This window comes from Somniosus microcephalus, unplaced genomic scaffold (assembly GCF_052327205.1).
Source record: "Somniosus microcephalus isolate GS21.2 unplaced genomic scaffold, FLI_Smic_1.0 unresolved_chr2, whole genome shotgun sequence".
NCBI classification, from domain to species: Eukaryota; Metazoa; Chordata; class Chondrichthyes; order Squaliformes; family Somniosidae; genus Somniosus; species Somniosus microcephalus.
Window position 1 is genome coordinate 60,434,910 of NW_028225180.1, and position 22,476 is coordinate 60,457,385.

The window sequence follows — 22,476 nt, forward strand, 5'->3', positions numbered from 1 at the left end:
TAAGGGGAAAAAACCACTCGTGGGCGTAGTCTATAGCCTCCGAACAGTTGCAACTCTGTTGGACGGAGTATCAATCAGGAAATAGTTGAGGTTTGTAATAAGGGATCATTTATAATTATGGGGGATTTTAACTATCATATTAATTGGACAAATCAAATTGGGCAGGGCTGCCTTGAGGATGACTTCATTGAGTGTATTAGGGATGGGTTTCTTCAGCAGTATGTAACTGAACCGACCAGAGAGCAAGCAACATTAGATCTGGTCCTGTGTAACGAGACAAAATTAATTAAAAATGTCCTAGTAAAGGATCATCTTGGAATGAGTGACCATAACATGCCTAAATTCCATATTCAATTAGAGGGTGAGAAGGTTGGATCTCAAACAAGCATGCTAAGCTTGAATAAAGGAAATTGTGAAGGGATGAGAGCGGAATTGAGTAGAGTGGATTGGGAAAATAGATTAAAGTGTAAGACTATACATGATCAGTGGTGTACATTTAAGGAGTTATTTTACAACATCCTAAAAAAATATATTCCACTGAGAAGAAAAGGGTGTAAAATAAAAGACAGCCATCCGTGGCTAAGTAAAGAAATTAAGGATAGTATTCGACTAAAACCAAGGGCATATAAGGTAGTCAAATCTAGTGGAAGGATAGAGGATTGGGAAAACTTTAAAAGACAGCAAAAAATAACAAAAAGATTGATTAGGAAAGGGAAGATAGATAATGAAATTAAATTAGCAAAAAATATAAAAACAGATAGAAAGAGTTTTTATTGTTATATAAAAAGAAAAAGGGTGGCTAAAGTAAATGTTGGTCCCTTAGAGGATGAGACCGGGAAATTAATGGTGGGAATTATGGAGATGGCAAAAACACTGAATGAATATTTTGCATCAGTCTTTACAGTAGAAGACACTAAGAATATCCCAACACTGGGGGCTACAGGGGGGGAGTTGCTAAACACGATCAAAATCACTAAGAAATGGTACTCGGTAAAATAATGGGACTTAAGGCAAATAAATCACCTGGACCTGATGGCTTACATCCTAGGGTCTTGAGGGAATTGGCAGTAGGGATTGTGGATGCATTAGAAATAATTTTCCAAAACTCCCTGGACTCAGCAAAGGTCCCGGCAGACTGGAAAACTGCTAATGTAACACCCTTATTTAAAAAGGGCAGCAGACAGAAGGCTGGAAACTATAGACCGGTTAGCCTAACATCTGTGGTAGGTAAAATTTTGGAGTCCATTATTAAGGAGACAGTAACAGGACATTTGGATATTCATAATTTAATAGGACAAAGTCAACATGGTTTTATGAAGGGGAAGTCATGTTTGACAAATTTGCTGAGTTCTTTGAGGAAGTAACATATAGGGTGGATAAAGGGGAACCAGTGGACGTAGTGTATTTAGACTTCCAAAATACATTTGAAAAGGTGCCACACAAAAGATTATTGCTTAAGATAAAAAATCACGGGATTGGGGTTAATATTCTGGCATGGATAGAGGATTGGCTATCTAACAGAAGGCAGAAAGTTGGGATAAGTGGTTCATTCTCAGACTGGCAATCAGTAACTAGTGGTGTTCCGCAGGTGTCAGTGCTGGGTCCCCAACTGTTTTCAATCTATATTAACGATTTGGAGGAGGGGACCGAGTGTAACATATCAAAGTTTGCAGATGATACTAAGATGGGAGGGAAAGTAGTGAGTGAGGAGGACATAAAAAACCTGCAAGGGGTCATAGACAGGCTAAGTAAGTGGGCAGAGATTTGGCAGATGGAATACAATACTGGAAAGTGTGAGGTTATGCACTTTGGCAGGAAAAATCGTAGCGCAAGTTATTATCTTAATGGCAAGAAACAGGAAAGTACTGAAGTACAAAGGGATCTGGGAGTCCTGGTGCACGAAACTCAAAAGGTTAGTATGCAGGTGCAGCAAGTGATTAAGAACGCCAATGGAATGTAGGCTTTCATTGCTAGGGGGATAGAATATAAAATTATGGAGGCATTACTTCAGATGTACAAGGTATTGGTGAGAACGCACCTGGAATGCTGCATACAGTTTTGGTCTCCATACTTAAGAAAAGACATACTTGCTCTCGAGTCAGTACAAAGAAGGTTCACTCGGTTAATCCCGGGGTTGAGGGGATGGACATATGAGGAGAGGGTGAGTAGATTGGGACTCTACTCATTGGAGTTCAGAAGAATGAGAGGCGATCTTATTGAACCATATAAGATTCTGAAGGGGTTGGATCGGGTGGATGCGGGGAGGATGTTCCCGATGATGGGTGAAACTAGAACTAGAATAAGGGGCTGCTCTTTCACAACTGAGATGAGGAGGAACTACTTCACTCAGCGGGTGGTAGGTCCATGGAATATGCTGCCCCAAAAAGCTGTAGAAGCTACATCATTACATAACTTTAAAACAGAAATAGACAGTTTCCTAGAAGCAAAGGGAATTAAGGGTTATGGGGAGCGGGCAGGAATTTGGACATAAGTCTAGGTTCGGATCGGACATGGCCCTGTGGGTAGCGGAGCGGGCCCAGGGGCCTGTAGCCTGGTCCTGCTCCTATTTCGTGTGTCTAATTCTGTTAGATTCAGGAGATGGTTCTGTGATAGTAGATTGGCAGTTAGGATCAGATCAGCCATGATCTTATTAAATGGCGGAGCAGGCTCGAGGTGCCGATTGGCCTACTCCTGCTCCTATTTCTTATGTTCTAATGTTCTTATGTCATTTTCCAAAATTCCATAGATTCTAGAAAGATTCCCATGGATTGGAATGTAGCAAATGTAATCCCACTATTTAAGAAAGGAGGGAGAGAGAAAATGGGGAATTACAGATCAGTTAGCCAGACAGCATTAATAGGGAAAATGCTAGAATGCATTATTAAGGACGTTGTAACTGGGCACTTAGAAACTAATAACAGGATTGGGAAGATTCAACACGGATTTATGAAAGGGAAATAGTGTTTGACAAATCCGTTGGAGATTTTTCAGGTTGTAAATAGCAGAATTGATGAGGGGGAACCAGTGGATGTGATTTATTTGGAATTTCAGAAAGCATTCGATATGATGACACACAAGAGGTTATTCAACGAAATTACAGCTCATCGGATTGGGGGTGATATAGTAGCATGTATTGAAGATTTGTTAATGGACAGATAACAGAGAGTAGGAATGAACGTATCATTTACGGGTTGGGAGGCTGTAACTAGTGGCGTGCCGCAAGGATTAGTGCTTGGGCCTCAGCTTTTCACAATTTGCATCAATGTTTTTGATGAGGGGAACAAATGTAATATATCAAAGTTGCTGCTGATACAAAGCTGGGTGGGAATGTAAATTGTGAGGAAGATGCAAGGTGGCTTCAACGGGTAATAGACAGTCTAAGTGAGTGGGCAAGAACATGGTAAATGGAATATAATGTGGAGAAATTTGAAGTTATCCACTTTTGTAGGACAAATGTGAGAAGTCACACAACACCAGGTTATAGTCCAAAAGCTTTATTTGAAATCACAAGCTTTCGGAGCGCTGCTCCTTCGTCAGGTGAAGTGGAGAGATGCATTTAGAAACAGCATATATAGTCACAGAACACTGCCAGATAATTACAGGTAATCTTTCTAACAGCCCTTTATCAGACCTCGGCAGAGAAATAATCAAAGCAATCAAAGGTGTGAATGGTGTCCAAACAGGTCAGTCAGGAAACCATTACATCAAAGAACAATGAGGTGGGGTCACAAGGGGTCAGATTTTGCAGATGCTGGGGTCTGTATGAATGAAAAAGAACAAGCAAGATACAATATAAAAAAAGAATGTTTTTGCTGGAAATCACAGCATGTCCGGCCGCATCTGTCTAGAGAGAACAAGCCAATGACGACTCGAGTCTGGATGACTGTACATCAGGTGGGGTTACATGTAGCGTGACATGAACCCAAGATCCCGGTTGAGACCGTCCTCATGAGTGCAGAACTTGGCTATCAGTTTCTGCTCGACCATTTTGTGTTTTCGTGTGTCTCGAAGGCAGCCTTGGAGAATGCTTACCGAAGATCGGAGGCTGAATGTCCTTGATTGCTGAAGTGTTCCCCAACTGGAAGGGAACACTCCTGCCTGGCGATTGTTGTGTGGTGTCCGTTCATCCGTTGTTGCAGTGTCTGCATGGTCTCGCCGATGTACCATGCTCCAGGGCATTCTTTCCTGCAATGTATGAGGTAGTCAACTTTGGCCGAGTCACATGAGTATGTACCATGTACATGGTGGTTGGTGTCCTCACGTGTGATGATGGTATCTGTGTTGATTATCTGGCATGTCTTGCAGAGGTTGCCGTGGCAGTGTTGTGTGGTGCTGTGGTCGCTGTTCTCCTGAAAACTGGTTAATTTGCTGCGAACAATGGTCTGTTTGAGGTTAGGCGGCTCTTTGAAGGTGAGTAGTGGAGGCGTGGGGATGGCCTTACCGAGGTGTTCATCATCATCGATGACATGTTGAAGGCTGTGAAGAACATGGCGTAGCTTCTCCGCTCCGGGGAAGTACTGGATGACGAAGGGTACACTGTTGGTTGTGTCCCGTATTTGCCTTCTGAGGACGTCGATGCTATTTTTCGCTGTGGCCCATCGGAACTGTCGATCGACGAGTCGGACGTCATATCCCGTTCTTACGATGGCGCCTTTCAATGCCTGTAGGTGTCCATCGCTTTCCTCCTCGTCTGAGCAGATCTTGTGTATTCGCAGGGCTTGTCCATATGGGATGGCTTCTTTAACATGGTTAGGGTGGAAGCTGGAGAAGTGGAGAATCGTGAGGTTGTCCGTGGGCTTGCGGTAGAGTGAAGTGCTGAGGTGTCCGCCTTTGATGGAGATTTGTTTGTTCAAGCATGAACCCGATTCTGAGGAGTAGTCCATGGTGAGTTTCATGGCGGGATGGAACTTGCTGGTGTTATCGTGTAGTCTTTTCAGTGATTCTTCACCGTGGGTCCATAGGAAGAAAATGTCGTCGATGTATCTGGTGTATAGTGTTGGTTGGAGGTCCTGCGCAGCGAAGACGTCTTGCTCGAACTTGTACATGAAGATGTTGGTGTATTGGGGTGCGAAATTGATCCCCATCGCTGTTCCGTGTGTTTGGGTAAAGAACTGGTTGTCGAAGGTGAAGACATTGTGGTCAAGGATGAAGCAGATTAGTCAAAGGATAGCGTCTGGAGATTGGCTGTTGTTGGTGTTGCGTACTGAGGCTGTCGCAGCGATGCCGTCATCATGGGGGATACTGGTGTAGAGTGCCGAGACATCCATCGTGGCGAGGAGTGTTCCTGGTTCTAATGGTCCGTGGGTTCTGAGTTTCTGTAAGAGGTCTGTCGTGTCACGACAGAATCTGGGGGTTCCCTGCATGATGAGATTCAGGCTGCCCTCGAAGTATCCTGAGAAGTTCTCACATAGGGTTCCGTTGCCTGATACGATAGGACGTCCGGGTGTGTTGGCTTTGTGTATCTTTGGGAGGCAGTAGAAGTCTCCCACGTGGGGAGTACGTGGGATGAGAGCGCTTAGGATGCTTTGTAGGTCGGGATCAAAGGTCTTCATCAGTCTGTTGAGTTGGCGGGAGTGTTCTTTGGTCAGATCTTCGGTTAACTGTCTGTAGTGTTCCTGCTTGTCCAGTTGTCAGTATGCTTCTTTGCAATAGTCCATTCTGTTCTGTATGACGGTGGCTCCTCCTTTGTCTCCTGGTTTGATGACGATTTGCGGATGGTCTTGAGAGCACGGATGGCATTCCGTTGTGCTCGGGTGACATTCTGGACTGTCTTGTGAGTGCAGCTGATGAATCTGGCGTTGATGCATCTCCTGACATCTTGAGCATACATGTCAAGCTTAGGGCAGCGACCCTCCGGAGGGGTCCAATTTGACTCTTTCTTCTTCGGTTGCTGCACTGCGGATCCCTCTGCCTGCTGTTCCGGATCATTGCGTGTCTCATTGGGTTCACTGCTGACATCTTGGGATTAGTGGAAGAATTCCCGGAGCCTCATTCTCCTGCTGAATTCCTCTGTGTCTGCCGCGAGAATGATGGGGTACATTTTGGTGGTGGGGCAGAAATTGAGGCCTCGGCTGAGAACTTCGATTTCGTGTGTTTGAACGGTGTGGTCGGACAGGTTGACAATGGACTTCCCTGTGGTTTCAACCGTGGTACCCGGGGAGGCTTGATTGCTGCTGATGGTGATGCCGAGTTTCTCAAGCTTCCTGTTCTTGGTGTGCATGTAGGCAACGTAGTTCCGTTGCCTCGTCTGTTTGGCGGTGTCCCGTAGCTAGTCTGCTGTGCCCTGAGCACAGGCTGAGAACATGGACTATGTTTTGGTTCCGAGGTTGTGGCGTCTGCAGTAGAGCTGGTGTACGAGATGGTTGAGGTGTGTGCGAGAGGTATGACGGCAGAGTCTTTCAGCGTAGTCTGTGTTGTAGGTCGACTTGAGTGGGTTCATGATCTGTAGTCCTTTTGGTATCTTGTCTGCTTTCTTTCATCTCTGTAGAAACTTGATGTATGTGTCGATATGTACGATCTTCATGAAGATCCTCTCCACTTTGAGCTGGCAGTTTGTGGTGTCGATAGTAGCCATGATGTGGAGATGCCGGTGTTGGACTGGGGTGGACAAATGTGAGAAGACACACAACACCAGGTTATAGTCCAACAGCTTTATTTGAAATCACAAGCTTTCGGAGCGCTGCTCCTTCGTCAGGTGAAGTGGAGAGATGCATATAGACACAGCATATATAGTCACAGAACACTGCCAGATGATTACAGGTAATCTTTCTAACTGCCCTTTATCAAACCTCGGCAGAGAGAAAATCAAAGCAATCAAAGGTGTGAATGGTGTCCAAGCAGGTCAGTCAGGAAAACATTACAACAAAGAACAGTGAGGTGGGGTCACAAAGGGTCAGATGTTGCAGATGCTGGGGTGTGTATGAAAAACAAAGAACAAGCAAGCTGCAATATAAGAAAAAAATGTTTTTCCTGGATATCACAGCAGGTCCAGCCGCATCTGTGTAGAGAGAACAAGCCAAAGACGACTCGAGTCTGGATGACTCTACGTCAGGTGGGGTTACATGTAGCGTGACATGAACCATAGATCCCGGTTGAGGCCGTCCTCATGTGTGCGGAACTTGGCTATCAGTTTCTGCTCGACGATTTTGTGTTGTCGTGTGTCTCGAAGGCCGCCTTGGAGAATGCTTTCCCGAAGATCGGAGTCTGAATTTCCTTGACTGCTGAATTGTTCCCCGACTGGGAGGGAACACTCCTGCCTGGCGATTGTTGTGCGGTGTCCGTTCATCTATGTCGCAGTTTCTGCATGCTCTCGCCGATGTACCATGCTCCGGGGCATCCTTTCCTGCAACGTATGAGGTAGACAACATTGGCCGAGTCACATGTGTATGTACCATGTACCTGGTGGGTGGTGTCCTCACGTGTGATAATGGTATCTGTGCTGATGATCTGTCATGTCTTGCAGAGGTTGCCGTGGCAGGGTTGTGTGGTGTCGTGGTCGCTGTTCTCCTGAAAACTGGGTAATTTGCTGCAAACGATGGTCTTTTTGAGGTTAGGCGGCTGTTTGAAGGCGAGTAGTGGAGGCGTGGTGATGGCATTAGTGAGGTGTTCATCGTCATCGATGACATGTTCAAGTCTGCGAAAAACATGGCGTTGTTTCTCCACTCTGGGGAAGTACTGGACGACGAAGGGTACTCTTTTGGTTGTGTCCCGTGTTTGTCTTCGGAGGAGGTCTATGCGATTTTTTACTGTGGCCCGTCGGAACTGGAGAAGTGGAGCATCGTGAGGTTGTCCGTGGGCTTGTGGTAGAGTGAAGTGCTGAGGTGTCCATCTTTGATGGAGATTCGTGTGTCCAAGAATGAAACCGATTATGAGGAGTAGACCATGGTGAGTTTGCTGGTGGGATAGAACTTGTTGATGTTATCGTGTAGTCTTTTCAGTGATTCTTCGCTGTGGGTCCATAGGAAGAAAATGTCGTCGTTGTATCTGGTGTATAGTGTTGAAACACACCTGGCAAGATACTGATAAACCGTGAAATCCGTTACACCGCTGGCAGGATACTGATAAACTTAAACCACATACACAATTGGCAGGATCCTGTTACTCTGTGAGTCCCCATACACACATGGCAGGATCCTGATCAACTGTGAAACCCCATAGACACCTTGCAGGATCCTGATACGCTGCCAAACCGTTTATAAACCTCGGAGCATCCTGATACAGGGTGAGATCTCCTTCATACCAGGCAGGATCCTGATACACTGCGAATTCCTATAAACTCCTGGCAGGACCATGATACACTGTGAAACCCCACAGGCGCCTGGCAGGATCACGATAAACTGTGAAAACCCTTACACACCTGGCAGCAAAATAATACTGTGTGAAACACCATACACAACTGGCAAGTTCGTGATACACCCTGGAACACCATAGTCACCTAGCAGGATCCTGATACACTGTGAAACCCCATACACACCTAGCAGGATCCTGGCACACAGTGAATCCCCTTTCACACCTGGTAGGTTCCTCAGAAACTGTGAAGCCCCATTCACACCTGGCATGATCCTTATATTCAGTGAAACCCCACACACACCTGGCAGTTTCCTGAAAAACTGTGAAACCCCATACACACATGGCAGGATCCTGATAAACTGAAAACCCATACATATCTGTCAGGGTCCAGATACACTGTGAGACACCATTCACACCTGGCAGGACCCTGATTACCAAACCGGATAAAAACCTGTGAGGTTCCTGATGCACTGTGAAACACCGTACACACCTCGCAGGGCCCTGATACACTGTGAAACCCCATACACACCTCGCACGATCCTGATACATTGTGAAACCCATACGCACCTGGCAGGATCCTTATGAGCCATGAAACCCCATAATTACCTGGCAGGATCCTGAAACACAGTGAAATCCCATACAAAGCAGGCAGGACACTGAAACGTTGTGATACTCCAAACATGGCTGACAGGATCCTGATACACTGTGAAACCCAAAACACACCTGGCAGGATCCTGATACTTTGTGAAACCCCATACACACCTGGCAGGATCCTGATACACTGTGAAACCCCATACACACCTGGCAGTTTCCTGAAAAACTGCAAAACCCCAAACAAACATGGAAGGGTCTTGATACACTTTGAAACCCTATTCACACCTCGCACGATCCTGATACATTGTGAATCCCATAAGCACATGGCAGGAACTTTATATCACCGTGATACACCATGCACAGCTGGCAGCATCCTGAAAGACAGTAAAATTCCATACACACCTGGCAGGACCATTGTACACTGTGAAACCCCATACACACCTGGCAGGATCCTGATAAACCGTGAAACCTCATTCACACCTGGCAGTGCAATGATACGTTATGAAACACCATAAACATCTGCCAGGATCGTGGTGAACTGTGAAAGCCCATACACATCTGGCAGGATCTTGATACACTGTTTAACCCAATACACACATGGCATGATCATGATAAACTGTGAAACCCCATACACATTTTTCAGGAACCTGATAACCTGTGAGGCAGCATTCACACCTGGCAGGACCCTGATACACTGCCAAACCGCATAAAAACATCGCAGGATCCTGATACAGGGTGAAACCTCATTCACACCAAGCAGGCTCCTGATAAACTGTGAAACCCCTTACACACCTAGCAGCACCATGATACAATGTGAAACACCATACACGTCTGGCAGGTTCGTGATACACTCTGGAACACCATACTCATCTGGCAGGATCCTGATACACTGTGAAACCCCATAGAAACCTGGCAGGATCCTGACACACTGTGAAACCCCATTGACACCTGGCAGGATCCTCAGATACTGTGAAGCCCCATTCACACCTTGCAAGATCCTGATACACAGTGAATCCCTATACACACATGGCATTTTCCTGAAAAACTCTGAAAGCCCATAAACACCTGGCTGGTCCATAACACACTGTGAAACCCCATACACACATGGCAGGATCCTGATAAACTGCGAAACCCCATACACATGTGTCAAGATCCTGATACACTGTGAGGTTCGTGATACACTCTGGAACACCATACTCACCTGGAAGGGTCCTGATACACAGTGAAACCCCATACACACCTGACAGTTTCCTGAAAAAACGCTGAAACCCCATACACACCTGGCTGGACCGCAATATATTGTGAAACCCCAAACACACATGGCAGGATCCTGATAAACTTTGAAGCCCCATACACACCTGGCAGGATCCTGATAAACTGTGAAATCCCATTGACACCTGGCAGGATCCTGATAAACTGTGAACCCCATACCCATCTGGCAGGATCCAGATTATCTGTGAAACCTCATACACACCTGGCAGCACCATGATAAACTGTGAAACACCAAACACACCTGGCATGATCCTGATAAATTCTGAAACACGATATTCACCCTGCAGGATCTTGAAAATATTTCAATCCCCATAAATATCTGGCAGGATCCTGATGCACTGTGAAATCCTATACACACCTAGCAGGGCCATAATGCACTGTAAAACACCATTCACACCTGCCAGGAAATTGATAAACTGCCAAACCGCTTAAAACTCTGGGAGGATCCTGATACACATTGAGACCCAATTCACACCTAGCAGGACCCTGATACACTATGAGATCCCATATACACCTGGCAGGATCCTGATACACTGTGAGACCCCGTACACACCTGGCAGGATCCTGATAAACTGTGAAATCACATATACATTTGGCAGGACCCTGATACACAGTGAAACCCTATACATATTGGCAGGGCCATAATACACTGTGAAACATCATTCACACCTGCCAGGATAATGATACACTGCCAAACCGCGTAAAAACCTGGGAGGACCCTGATACACGGTGAGACTGCATTCACACCTGGCAGAATACTGATACACTGTGAGACCCCATTCACACCTAGCAGGAGCTTGATACACTGTGAGACCCCCATACACACCTGGCAGTATCCTGATATAGGTTGAGACCCCATACACTCCTGGCAAGAGCCTGATAAGCCGAGAATCCCCATAAACATCTTGCAGGTCCCTGATAAATTATGAAATCCCATACACAAATGGAAGGATCCAAATAATCTGTGAAAACCCATACAAACCTCTAGGCTGCTGAAAAACCGTGAAACCCCACCCACACGTGGCAGGATCCTGATACACTGTGAAACCCCATACACACCTAGCAGGATCCTGATAAACTGTGAAACCTCATACAAACCTGGCAGTAACATGATACTCTGTGAAACACCATACACACCGGGCAGGACCCTGATACACTCTGAAACACCATACACACCATGCAGGATCCTGATACACTGTGAAATCCCATACACACCTGGCAGGATCCTGATACACAGTGAAACCCTATACACACCTGGTAGGGTCCTGATACACTGTGAAACCCCATAAACGCCTGGCAGGGCCATAATACACTGTGAAACTCCATTCACACCTGCCAGGAAAATGATACACTGCCACCTGCATAAAAACCAGGGAGGATCCTGATAAATGGTGAGAACTTATTCAATCCTGCCAGAATCCTGACACACTGTGAAACCCGATACACACCTGGCAGGATCCTAATATGCTGTGAAAAACCATACACACCTGGCAGAATCCCGATACACTGTGAAACCTCATACACTCCTGGCAGGATCCCGATACAATGTGACACCCCATACACACCTCGCAGGACCCTGATACACTGTGAAATCCCATACACACCTGGCAGGATCCCGATAGACTGTGAAACCCCATATACACCTGGCAGGTTCCTGATACACTGTGACACCACATACACACATAGCAGGACCCAGATAAAGTGTAAAACCACGCACACACTTGGCAGGATCCTGATGCACTAAGAATCCTCATACACACCTGGCAGGACATCGATTCAGTGTGAAACCCATAAATATCTGGCAGGATCCTGAAAAGCCGGAAAACCCCATGCATATCTGGCAGGATCCTGATAAACTGTGAAATCCCATACACACCTGGCATGACCATGATACACTGTGAAACACCATACACAGCTGGCATGATCCTGATACACTGTAAATCCCCATACACACATGGCAGGTTCCTGTTACACTCTGAAACCCCATAAACATCTGGCAGTATCCAGATAAACGGTGAGGACCATTCAATGCTGGCAGGATCCTGAAACACTGTCAAACTGCATAAAATACTGGGAGTACTCTGATGCACGAAGAGACCTGACCCACAGCTGGCAGGATATTGATAAACCGTGAAGACCCATACACAACTGGCAGTATCCTGATAGTCTGTGAAACCGCATAAACATGTGGCAGGATCCTGATACACTGTGTAACCCCATACACTCCTGGCGGGATCCTGCTACAATGTGAAATGCCATACACGCCCAGCACGATCCTGATCCTTACGCACCTGGAAGGACCCAAATGCACCTTGAAACCCATACACACCTGGGCGGATCCTGATACACCGTAAAACCGCATACACACCTGGCATGTCACTCATTACCAGTGAAACCCCATATATATCTGGCAGGATCCAGTTGCACTGTGAAACTCGACATACAACTGGATGGATCCAGGTAAACTGTGAAACCCCATACACTCCTGGCAGGCCGCTGATACACCATGAAACCCAGTATGTATCTGGAAGGATCCAGATACGCTGTGAAAACCCGTATACAACTGGAAGAATCCAGATGCACTGTGAAATCCCTTGCACACATATCAGGAACCTGATAAACTGTGAAACTGCATACACACCTAGCAGGATCCTGATGCACTGTAAATCTCCATTCACACCTAGCAGGACCCCGATTCAGTGAGAAACCCCATCCACACCTGGCAGGATCCTGATAAAGCGTGAAACCCCATACACACCTGGCAGGATGCTGATACACTGTGGAACCCCATACGCACCTGGCAGGAACCCGATACACTGTGACATCCCATAAACACATAGCAGTATGCTGATAAACTGTAAAGCTGCATACATACCTGGCAGGATCCTGATACACTGTCGAACTGCATACAAACCTGGCAGGATCCTGATGCACTGTGAAACACCATGTAAAGCTGGCAGGACCATTATACACTGTGAAACCCCATACACAGCTGGCAGGATTCTGATGCTCTGTGAAATCCCATGCACACCTGGCAGGACCATGATTCACTGTGAAACCCCTTATACAGCTGGCAGGAACTTGATACACTGTGAAACCCCATACACACATGGCAGGTTCCTGGTTAACTCTGAAAACCCTTAAACATCTGGAAGTTTCCTGTTATTCTGTCAGACCCCATTGAATCCTGGCAGGATCCTGAAACACTGTCAAACCACATAAAATCCTGGGAGTACTCTGATACACGGTGAGACCTCATTTACACCTGGCAGAATCCTGATAAAACTAAAATCCCATTGACACCTGTCAGGACCCTGATACACTGTGAACCCCATACATATCTGGCAAGATCCTGATAAACTCTGAATCACGATAAACACCTGGCAGGATCCTGAGAATATGTGAATCCCCATACACATCTGGCATGATCCTGATACACAGTGAAATGCTATACTCACCTGGCAGGGCCATAAGACACAGTGAAACACCATTCACACCTGCCAGGAAAATGATAAACTGCCAAACCACATAAAAACCTGGGAGCATCCTGATACATGGTGAGACCTCATTCACACCTGGCAGAATCAACGTACACTGCGAGACCCCGTTCACACCTGGCAGGATTCTGATACACAGTGAGACCCATTACTCACCTGGCATGATCCTGAACGACTTTGAAAACGCATACACACCTGGCAGGATCCTGATAAACTTTGAAAGCCCATACACATCTGGCAGGATCCTGATACACCATGAAATTCTATACACACCTGGCAGTGCCATAATACACTGTAAAACACCATTCACAGCTGCCAGGATTAAAATACACTGCCAAACCGCATAAAAACCTGGGAGGATCCTGATACACGGTGTGACCTCATTCACACCTGGCAAAATACTGATACACTGTGAGACCCCATTCACAACTGGCAGGTTCCTGGTTACCTGTGAAACCTCATACGCACCTGGCAGCACCATGATACACCGTGAAATACCAATCACACCTGGCAGGATCCTGATAAACTCTGAAACACCATATTCACCTGGAAGTATCCTGAGAATCTGTCAATCCCCATACACATCTGGCAGGATCCTGATATACTGTGAAATCCTATACACACCTGTCAGGGCCATAATACACTGTGAAACACCATTCACACCTGCCAGGATAATGATACACTGCCAAACTTCATAAAAACCTGGGAGGATCCTGATTCACGGTGAGACCTCATTCACACCTGGCAGGTTCCTGAAATACTGTGAAACCCCATTCACACCTGGCAGGTTCCTGAAATACTGTGAAACCCCATAAACACCTGGCAGGATCCTGATAAACTTTGAAACTTCATACACACCTCTCCACAGATGCTGCCGGACCTGCTGAGTACTTCCAGCATTTTGTGTTTTGATTCCAGCATCCACAGTATTTTGCTTTGATGCAAAATAGAAAGCCTGTTTCTGTAGGCCGCAAAATGAAAAGATAATATACAGAAAAGTGACATTTTGCAGTTGATCTGCCGAACACAGCAGAGCAATGAGAAAATTAATTTTCTTTCATTGCTGATAGCGTTGCATGGCAATTTTCCAGGCTGGCCTGTGTGTGTGTGTGTATGAGAGAGAGAGAGAGAGAGAAAGACAGACAGCAAAAGGTGGTGTGAATGCAGGGCTCGTCTGTGTTCAATTTACCTGCCTTGTGCATTGTACTGCCTCTCACGTCTGAAAAATAACAAAAAGCTTACACCATTAGATCATACTGATTTCACTCTAGACCGCTCTGCTGTGTGATCTTACGTTGTCTGTCTTTCAAGACTTTGTGAAAAGCAAAGCTACATATATACAACAAACCATTTGATTTTTTTTCTGGACTGGACATTATCGGAGAATGTTTGTGGGGTGTTGCAGAGAATACTCTGCGGTGTACCTTAATTTCCCTTTAATTATTTAATTTTAATATTTATTGAATTCGCTTTTGAAAGCTACTATTGAATCTGATTCCACCACTTTATCAGGAAGTGCATACCAAATGCAACCCAACGCTGCGTAATAACAATTTTTCTCATGTCGCCTTTTGCCAATTACCTTAAATCTGTTGCCTTTGGTTATCGATCCTTCAACAATTGGAAACCTTTTCCCTTTGTTCACTCTATCTAAGCCCTTCATGATTTTAAAGACATGTATCTAACTGCCAATTAAAATTTCGTGCTGTAAAGAGAACAACCCCAGCTTCTCCAGTCTAGCCACGTAGCTATAGGCCCTCATCCCTGGAACAATTGTAGTAAACCAATTATATCCTCTCCCCAAAGCTTTTATGCCCTTCCTAAAGTGTTTTGCCCAGAATTAGACACAAAACTCTAGCTGGGAAAGGGGTGGATGTGAAATAATCTTTTATATATGTTTAAGTTACTTATTGGCTGTTGTACTCTATGCCATTGCTTATAAAGCCCAGGATCCCATAGGCTCTATTACGTGCTTTACTCACTTGCCCTGCCACCTTCAAAAATTTGTACTCAGACACCCCCCGGTCTCTCTGTTCTTGCACCACCTGTAAAACTGTACCATTTAGCCGATATTGTCTCTCGCAAATCTTCCAACCAAAATAAAGCCCGTCGCATTTGTCTGCCATGTCTGCACATTCCATCAATCTAACTATACCCTCTTGAAGATAATTTCTCGAATCCTCTTTTTTACTAAGCTTCCAAGTTTCGTCTCATTTGCAAATTTTGAAATTAAGCCCTGTACCCCTAATTTTAAGTCATTGTTGTATCTCAAAAACTGCAGTGCTCCTAGTCCTGAACCTTGGTGAATACAATTGAATTCCACTTCCAGACCGAAAAACAGCCATTCATCAAACTCTCCATTTTCTATACCTTAGAGAATTTTGTAACCGTACAGCTACTGCCCCTTTTATACCATGGCCTTCAATTTAGCTATCAAGTTATTCAAACACGATTATCCCTTAAAACATCGGTGCTCCCTCTCCTTTGTTAGTCCATGTTCAGTTGACTGTTAGTTTTCTTCTGGATTATTTTTTCTCAAAGCTTCACACCTATCTACTTTAAGCTGTAAGGCCTGTAATTGGCAGCTTTCTTTGCAACAACAAAAACGTGTAATTATATAGCACCTTTAACATAGTAAAACATCCGAAGGCGCTGCACAGGAGTTTTAAAAGACAAAAAATTGACACTGAATCACATAACGATAAATTACAGCAGGTGACCAAAAGCTTGGTCAAATAAGTAGGTTTTAAGGAGCATGTTAAATGAGTAAAGAGAGGTAGCGAAATGGAGAGATTTAGGTAGGGAATTCAAGAGCTGAGGGCCGAGGCAACAGAAGGCACGGCCACCAAAGTATTTTATAATTGAAATTATAATCAGGGATGCTCAAGGGAGCAGAATTAGAGGAACACAGGTATCTCGGGGATTGTGGGACTGAAGGTGATTACAGAGGTAGGGACGGGCGAGGCCGTGGATGGATTTGGAAACTAGGATGATAATTTTTAAATCGTGGTGCTGATTAGCCCGGAGCCAATGTAGGTCAGCGAGCACAGGGGAGATGGGCGAATGGTACTTGGTGCTAGTTATGATACAGAGAAAGATGTGAGTTCAGGGCTAAGGCAGGGCAGAACCCTAGCTCATGTTTGGCCCAGTGGGCTAGGGGAAGGAAGGAAAGTGACAGAGGTGCTGAACGAATCGTTACATTCTTAGAGACAAAGACGTCCATGAGCTCCTCACAATTCTTATCCGAGGTGAGGGTGGAGGAGACAGGGGAGAGTGATTTAATAGGTCGAAAGTCAAGGAAATTGGATGAATAGAATGACCCTCTCTCGGAGTTCTGGTCATTTATAGCTTCACACGATGGTAAATGTCCCCATGGTCCTGGGTGGCAGGAGGAGCCGCGGTAGGGCCGGGGTGAACCGAACATATTTGGAAAACAAATACCTTCGACAATTGGCACTTGAAGGCCAAATGAAGTGCTTTCTAAGTCATCAGAATGGGTTGGTAGAAGTGAAAAATTAACAGCAGCCCGTCCTTTCATTTATGGAATTGACAAATGAGGGTAAGGAAATCGTGGAAAACTAAATTCTGTTAACATAATCAGGACAACATAACCTGCAATATTACAAATGCCGTGGCATGTGCCATCTATCCAGCATGTTGGGAAAATGCAGTTACTATAAGTTTGATTTTTCTCTGGGAGATCCGCTCCCCAGAATTTATTCCCAACTCCACATCAGATGGATGTTTGGGAACAGGTCACTCTTATGTTCATTAATAAATAGACATTCTTATTATGAACACAGCTAGCTTTTGCTAGTTACTTTATTGAGTACATGTGGACTAGGTACAGTATCTGTAGAGGCTTCCATCTTGACTGCTGCCTTGTGGGTAGCCTAGTGCCTCGTGGGTAATGTAGTCTCAATATATATACAGCTGGGTAGTGTAGTCTTATATACAGCTCTACACAGCTCTACGGCTCCACCTAGTGTCCACTATAGAATGACATGTTATTGATCATTACATCCCCCTTTCTTTGAGTTTTAACAAAATCAATATCAATCAACTTTCAAGAAAACAATAAAGATAATATCAGTAACACTTTTGTTAGTGCTCGATAAACATAAACATTTTGAAAACAGTCAAAACATTTTCAAAGCTTTACATTGTACTCAAAGATTAAGTCTATCAGGCTCTTTTACTTCACGTGTGGATCTTCTCAACATGAGTAAGTCTGATGTGTCTTCATGAGATTGTTCTGGCAGTGAATGACAAGTTGCAGTTGCGGCATTGTCATCAATCTGGTCTTGAATAGTCTCTTGTGTTTTTAGGAGGGAATGGCGGTTCCTCCTGAGAATCTGTCCTTCCTCAGTTCTAACAGTGTATGACCTTGGTCCTACTTCCTCAAGAACTGTAGCTTTCCTGTTCCATGCATCTGGAACCTCAATCCTGACAACATCACCTTTGTCAATGGCTTTAGAGTTTTGGATGACTTGTCATAGTATGATTTCTGTTTCAGCTTTAACAGTTGAAGTCTCTGTCTCAGTTCCTCACTTTGCTGTTCTTTTGCACAGCACGATAGTGTGGTGCGCAACTTGCGACCCATTAGTAGTTCAGCAGGTGAAGAACCACAGTCTAAAGGTGAGGCTCGGTAGCTCAGCAGGGCGAGATAAGGATCAGACTTGCATTCTGTCGCTTTCTTCAGTAGCTGCTTGAGAACTTGAACACCTTTCTCTGCCTTACCATTTCACTGAGCATACAAAGGACTGGATGTGATGTGCTGAAAGTCATACTGTGCTGCAAACTGTTGCCACTCCTTACAGTTGAAGCACGGACCATTGTCGCTAATGGCAATCCTGGGAATTCCATGTCTGGCGAAGATGGATTTCACATGCATTATGAAACTGCTTGCTGTGGTGCTTGAGAGTAGCGCCATCTCAGGATAGTTAGAATAGTAGTCAAGCACTATTAGATAATCTTTACCATTTAAATGAAAAAGATCCATACCAACCTTTTGCCATGCTACTGTTGGTATGTCAGCTACTGTCATTGGTTCCTTTGCTTGTTTGTTTTGGTGTTTCTGACATATTTCACATTTGCCTATCATGTTCTCAATGTCCTTATTTATGCCAGGCCAATAAACAGTGTCTCTTGCTCTCCTTTTGCATTTTTCAATTCCGAGGTGTCCCTCATGAATCCTTTTGAGCATGTCTTGATGTAGAGCCTGTGGAATGATTATTCTGTTCTGTTTTAGTAATAGTCCACTTGCAAAACTCAATGCTAACCTTATGTGAAAATATTTTGGATAGGAACCTTTTGGCCAACCATGATGAATGTTCTCTATTACTGTTTGTAATACTGTGTCTTTTACTGTTCCTTCTGCTATTTGCTTTGATTTTGTGTCTGACACGGGCAGCGCAGCAGTGACCACACTCACATGAACATTCACGTCTTCTTCAGTAGAGTTCACATGACTCATTGTGGGTGCTCAGGATAGTGCATCTGCTAACACTATGCATTTGCCTGGTGTGTAGATCAGTTCAAAGTCATATCTTTGCAGCTTCATCATGAGTCGTTGAATCCTTGGAGATATCTCATTCAGGTTTTTTTTAATGATGGCAACCAGAGGGCTGTGGTCTGTCTCAACTGTGAAGGTGGGAAGTCCATATATGCAGCCATGAAACTTTTCGAGTCCAACTACCAAGCCTAGACATTCCTTTTCAATCTGGGCGTATCGACACTCAGTATCAGTCATAGACCTGGAGGCATAGGCAACAGGCTTCCAATCTTCACCCTCTGCTTGTAGCAAGACCGCATGTAGGCCATCTTTTGATGCATCCGTTGACACATTGATTCTTTTGGTTGAGTCAAAGAAAGTGAGTACAGGTGTGGTTGTCAGCAATGTTTTGAGGTTTATCCACTCTTGTTCATGTCTTTCTGTCCATGCGAACTAAGTTGTTTTATGTAGCAGGTCTCGCAGACAGGCTGTCTTGGCTGACAAGTTAGGAATGAACTTTCCAATGAAGTTTATCATCCCCATGATGCGTAGCACTCCTTTTTTGTCAGTGGGTCGGGGCATTTTGAGTATGGCGTTTACTTTTTCCATATCTGGCTCTATTCCTTTACCAGATAGATTATCTTCTAGGAAAATGACTTCCTGGACGCCAAACTGACACTTGGCTTTGTTGAGCTTCAGTCCATTCCGGCATATGCTCTGTAGCACTTTAGTCAGTCTCTCATTGTGTTCTTTCAGTGTGGAGCCCCAGATGATGATGTCATCAACCTAGACCCGAACTCCTTCCAGACCTTCAATTATGTGTTCCATCACTCTATGAAAGATTTCAGATGCTGATATTATCCCGAAAGTCATTCTGAGGAAACAATACCTGCCAAATGGTGTGTTGAAGGTACGGTATTTGGTGCTCTCTACATCCAGTTTTAGTTGCCAAAATCCTTGTGAGGCATCGAGCTTTGTAAAGTAGTTGGCACCTGACATTTCACTGGTGGTTTGTTCTCGCTTCGGAATCTGGTAGTATTCACGTTTTAGTTTGCATTTAAGTCCTTTGGATCCATGCATATTCTTAGATCATTATTCTTTTTCTTTACACATACCATGGAGTTAACCCAGTCTGTTGGCTCTTCCACTTTCCTGATGACTCCTCGTGTGGTCATTCTGTCCAATTCATTCTTGAGCCAGTCACGCAGGGGTGCTGGAACTCTTTGTGGAGCATGTACCACTGGCTGAGCATTCTGCTTTAGCTGGATCTTGTAAGTGAATGGTAGAATTCCAAATCCTTTGAACACATCCTGGAAATTATTCACTGCAGAATCCACCGAGTCATCTGGTCTGCTTATAGCACAGTTTATACGGTAGACCCTTTTTACCAGTTCTAAATCCTCACAAGCTTTGTCACCCAGTCGTGAATCAAGCCTTTCAGCCACCACAGAAAACATGAGATGATGCACTTTGTCTTTGACTGTCACTTTAAGTCTGCATACACCTAAGCTATCTATTTTCTGTCCATTATAGTCCTTCAGTAGTACTGACTTTTTCTGTATTTTGGGCTTTTCTTTCATATTGTTAATGTCACTCATACTGATTAAGTTTGCTTTTGCCCCAGTCTCTAGTTTCAAAATAACTAATGCTCCATTTACCTGCAGTGGGACCATCCATTTGTCCTCTTTTACTGCATTAACTTGATGTTCAGCATTGTCCATTTCTGAGGGCTGCACATTTTCTGTATCCTTTTTGATATTGTCACATGACACCATTCCTACAAAAAATGTCTCACTTAAATCAGTGTCCTCAATTACATTAACTCGTTGCCCTTTCTTAGTTTGTACTTTTGAAAAGCATTGTTTGGTAAAGTGATTCTTTCCATTACACTTTGTGCACATTTTTCCAAACGCTGGGCATTGTCTTCACTGGTGTTTGTAACCGCAGCGTTTACAATTAAAAATGTCATCCTCCGATTGCTTTTCATTTCTGTTCTGCCCATGTTTCTTCCCCTTATAGGACACAGCAACGAGAGCAGTATTATCACTCATCACAATCGCATCATTATTGATTTCACTGAAAGCCCTCGCGTGCTTTCGATCTAGCTCGCTGGCTTGGCATATTTTCACCGCATTTTCCAAATTTAGTTCAGTTTCTCTCAACAGACGTTCCCTGACTTTTTTATCATGAATACCAAACACAATCTGGTCACGAATCATGGATGCTTTGAGCTCAGAGAAATTACATGTCTGTGCTTTCAGTTTCAGATCAGTTATAAAGCTATCAAAAGTTTCATTTTGCTGCTGTGTCCGAGAACAGAAGATGTATCTTTCATAGGTCTCATTCTTTTTGGGAGAGCAATGTGCATCAAATTTTTTGAGCACATCTTCTAATTTATCTCTGTTCTCCATTGGATTAAATACAAATGTATTAAATACCTCTATCTCCTGTGGGCCTGCAACCGTAAGCAGCAATGCTATCTTCCTTGCATCTGGCTTCGTACTGAATCCGATGGCTGCAATGTAGAGTTCGAATTGTTGTTTAAGAGTCTGCCAATTGTAGTCGATGTTTCCTGTGAGTTTCAAACGCTCTGATGGCTTCAAATTCTCCATGTCGCTTTTCACAATTTTCTGCAGATCTTCACCACCATGGTACGATCTTATGTTCATTAATAAATAAACATTCTTATTATGAACACAGCTAGCTTTTGCTAGTTACTTTATTGAGCACATGTGGATTAGGTACAGTATCTGTAGAGGCTTCCATCTTGATTGCTGCCTTTTGTGTAGCCTAGTGCCTCATGGGTAATGTAGTCTTAATATATATACAGCTGGGTAGTGTAGTCTATATACAGCTCTACACTGCTCTACGGCTCCACCTAGTGTCCACTATAGAATGACATCTTATTGATCATTACAGTCACCATTTTTATCCGGCTGGACAGTTTGTTAATGCCTAAATGCTTAGGAGTTCGTGTAAAAAAAATACGAGAGACATGACCCTTATTCCTCTGTTGGGTGTTTGATAAAAAAGGAGGTCCAGTTCAATTTTTCAGAGTACAGTCCACTGGGCATGTCGAGGGTGGTCGCTTTTTACTGATGAGAGACCCACCCGACTAATTGGCAACTGGAGAGAAGGAGTGGGAAGCCGGAGGCCTTACAGGATATGAGTGAGTGGGGAATACTTGGTTATATGTATATGACGTCATCAAAAACCAGGTGTGTGGTTACACACTGATTCCAATTCCCGGCCTGTAAAATGATCCCGATGTCGAACTGAGAAGGAACAAGTATAGGTACCGACGGGAAACGGAGTATTGTTTTACCACCT

The 22,476-nt window shown here is 44.5% G+C and overlaps 2 pseudogenes; both read right to left on the reverse strand.

Annotated features, from left to right (window-relative positions):
• LOC147092706 (NACHT, LRR and PYD domains-containing protein 12-like) overlaps positions 1-22,476 on the reverse strand; it is a 1,351,730-nt pseudogene that overhangs the window by 553,219 nt on the left and 776,035 nt on the right.
• On the reverse strand, positions 4,219-5,267 carry LOC147092711 (uncharacterized; annotated as a pseudogene).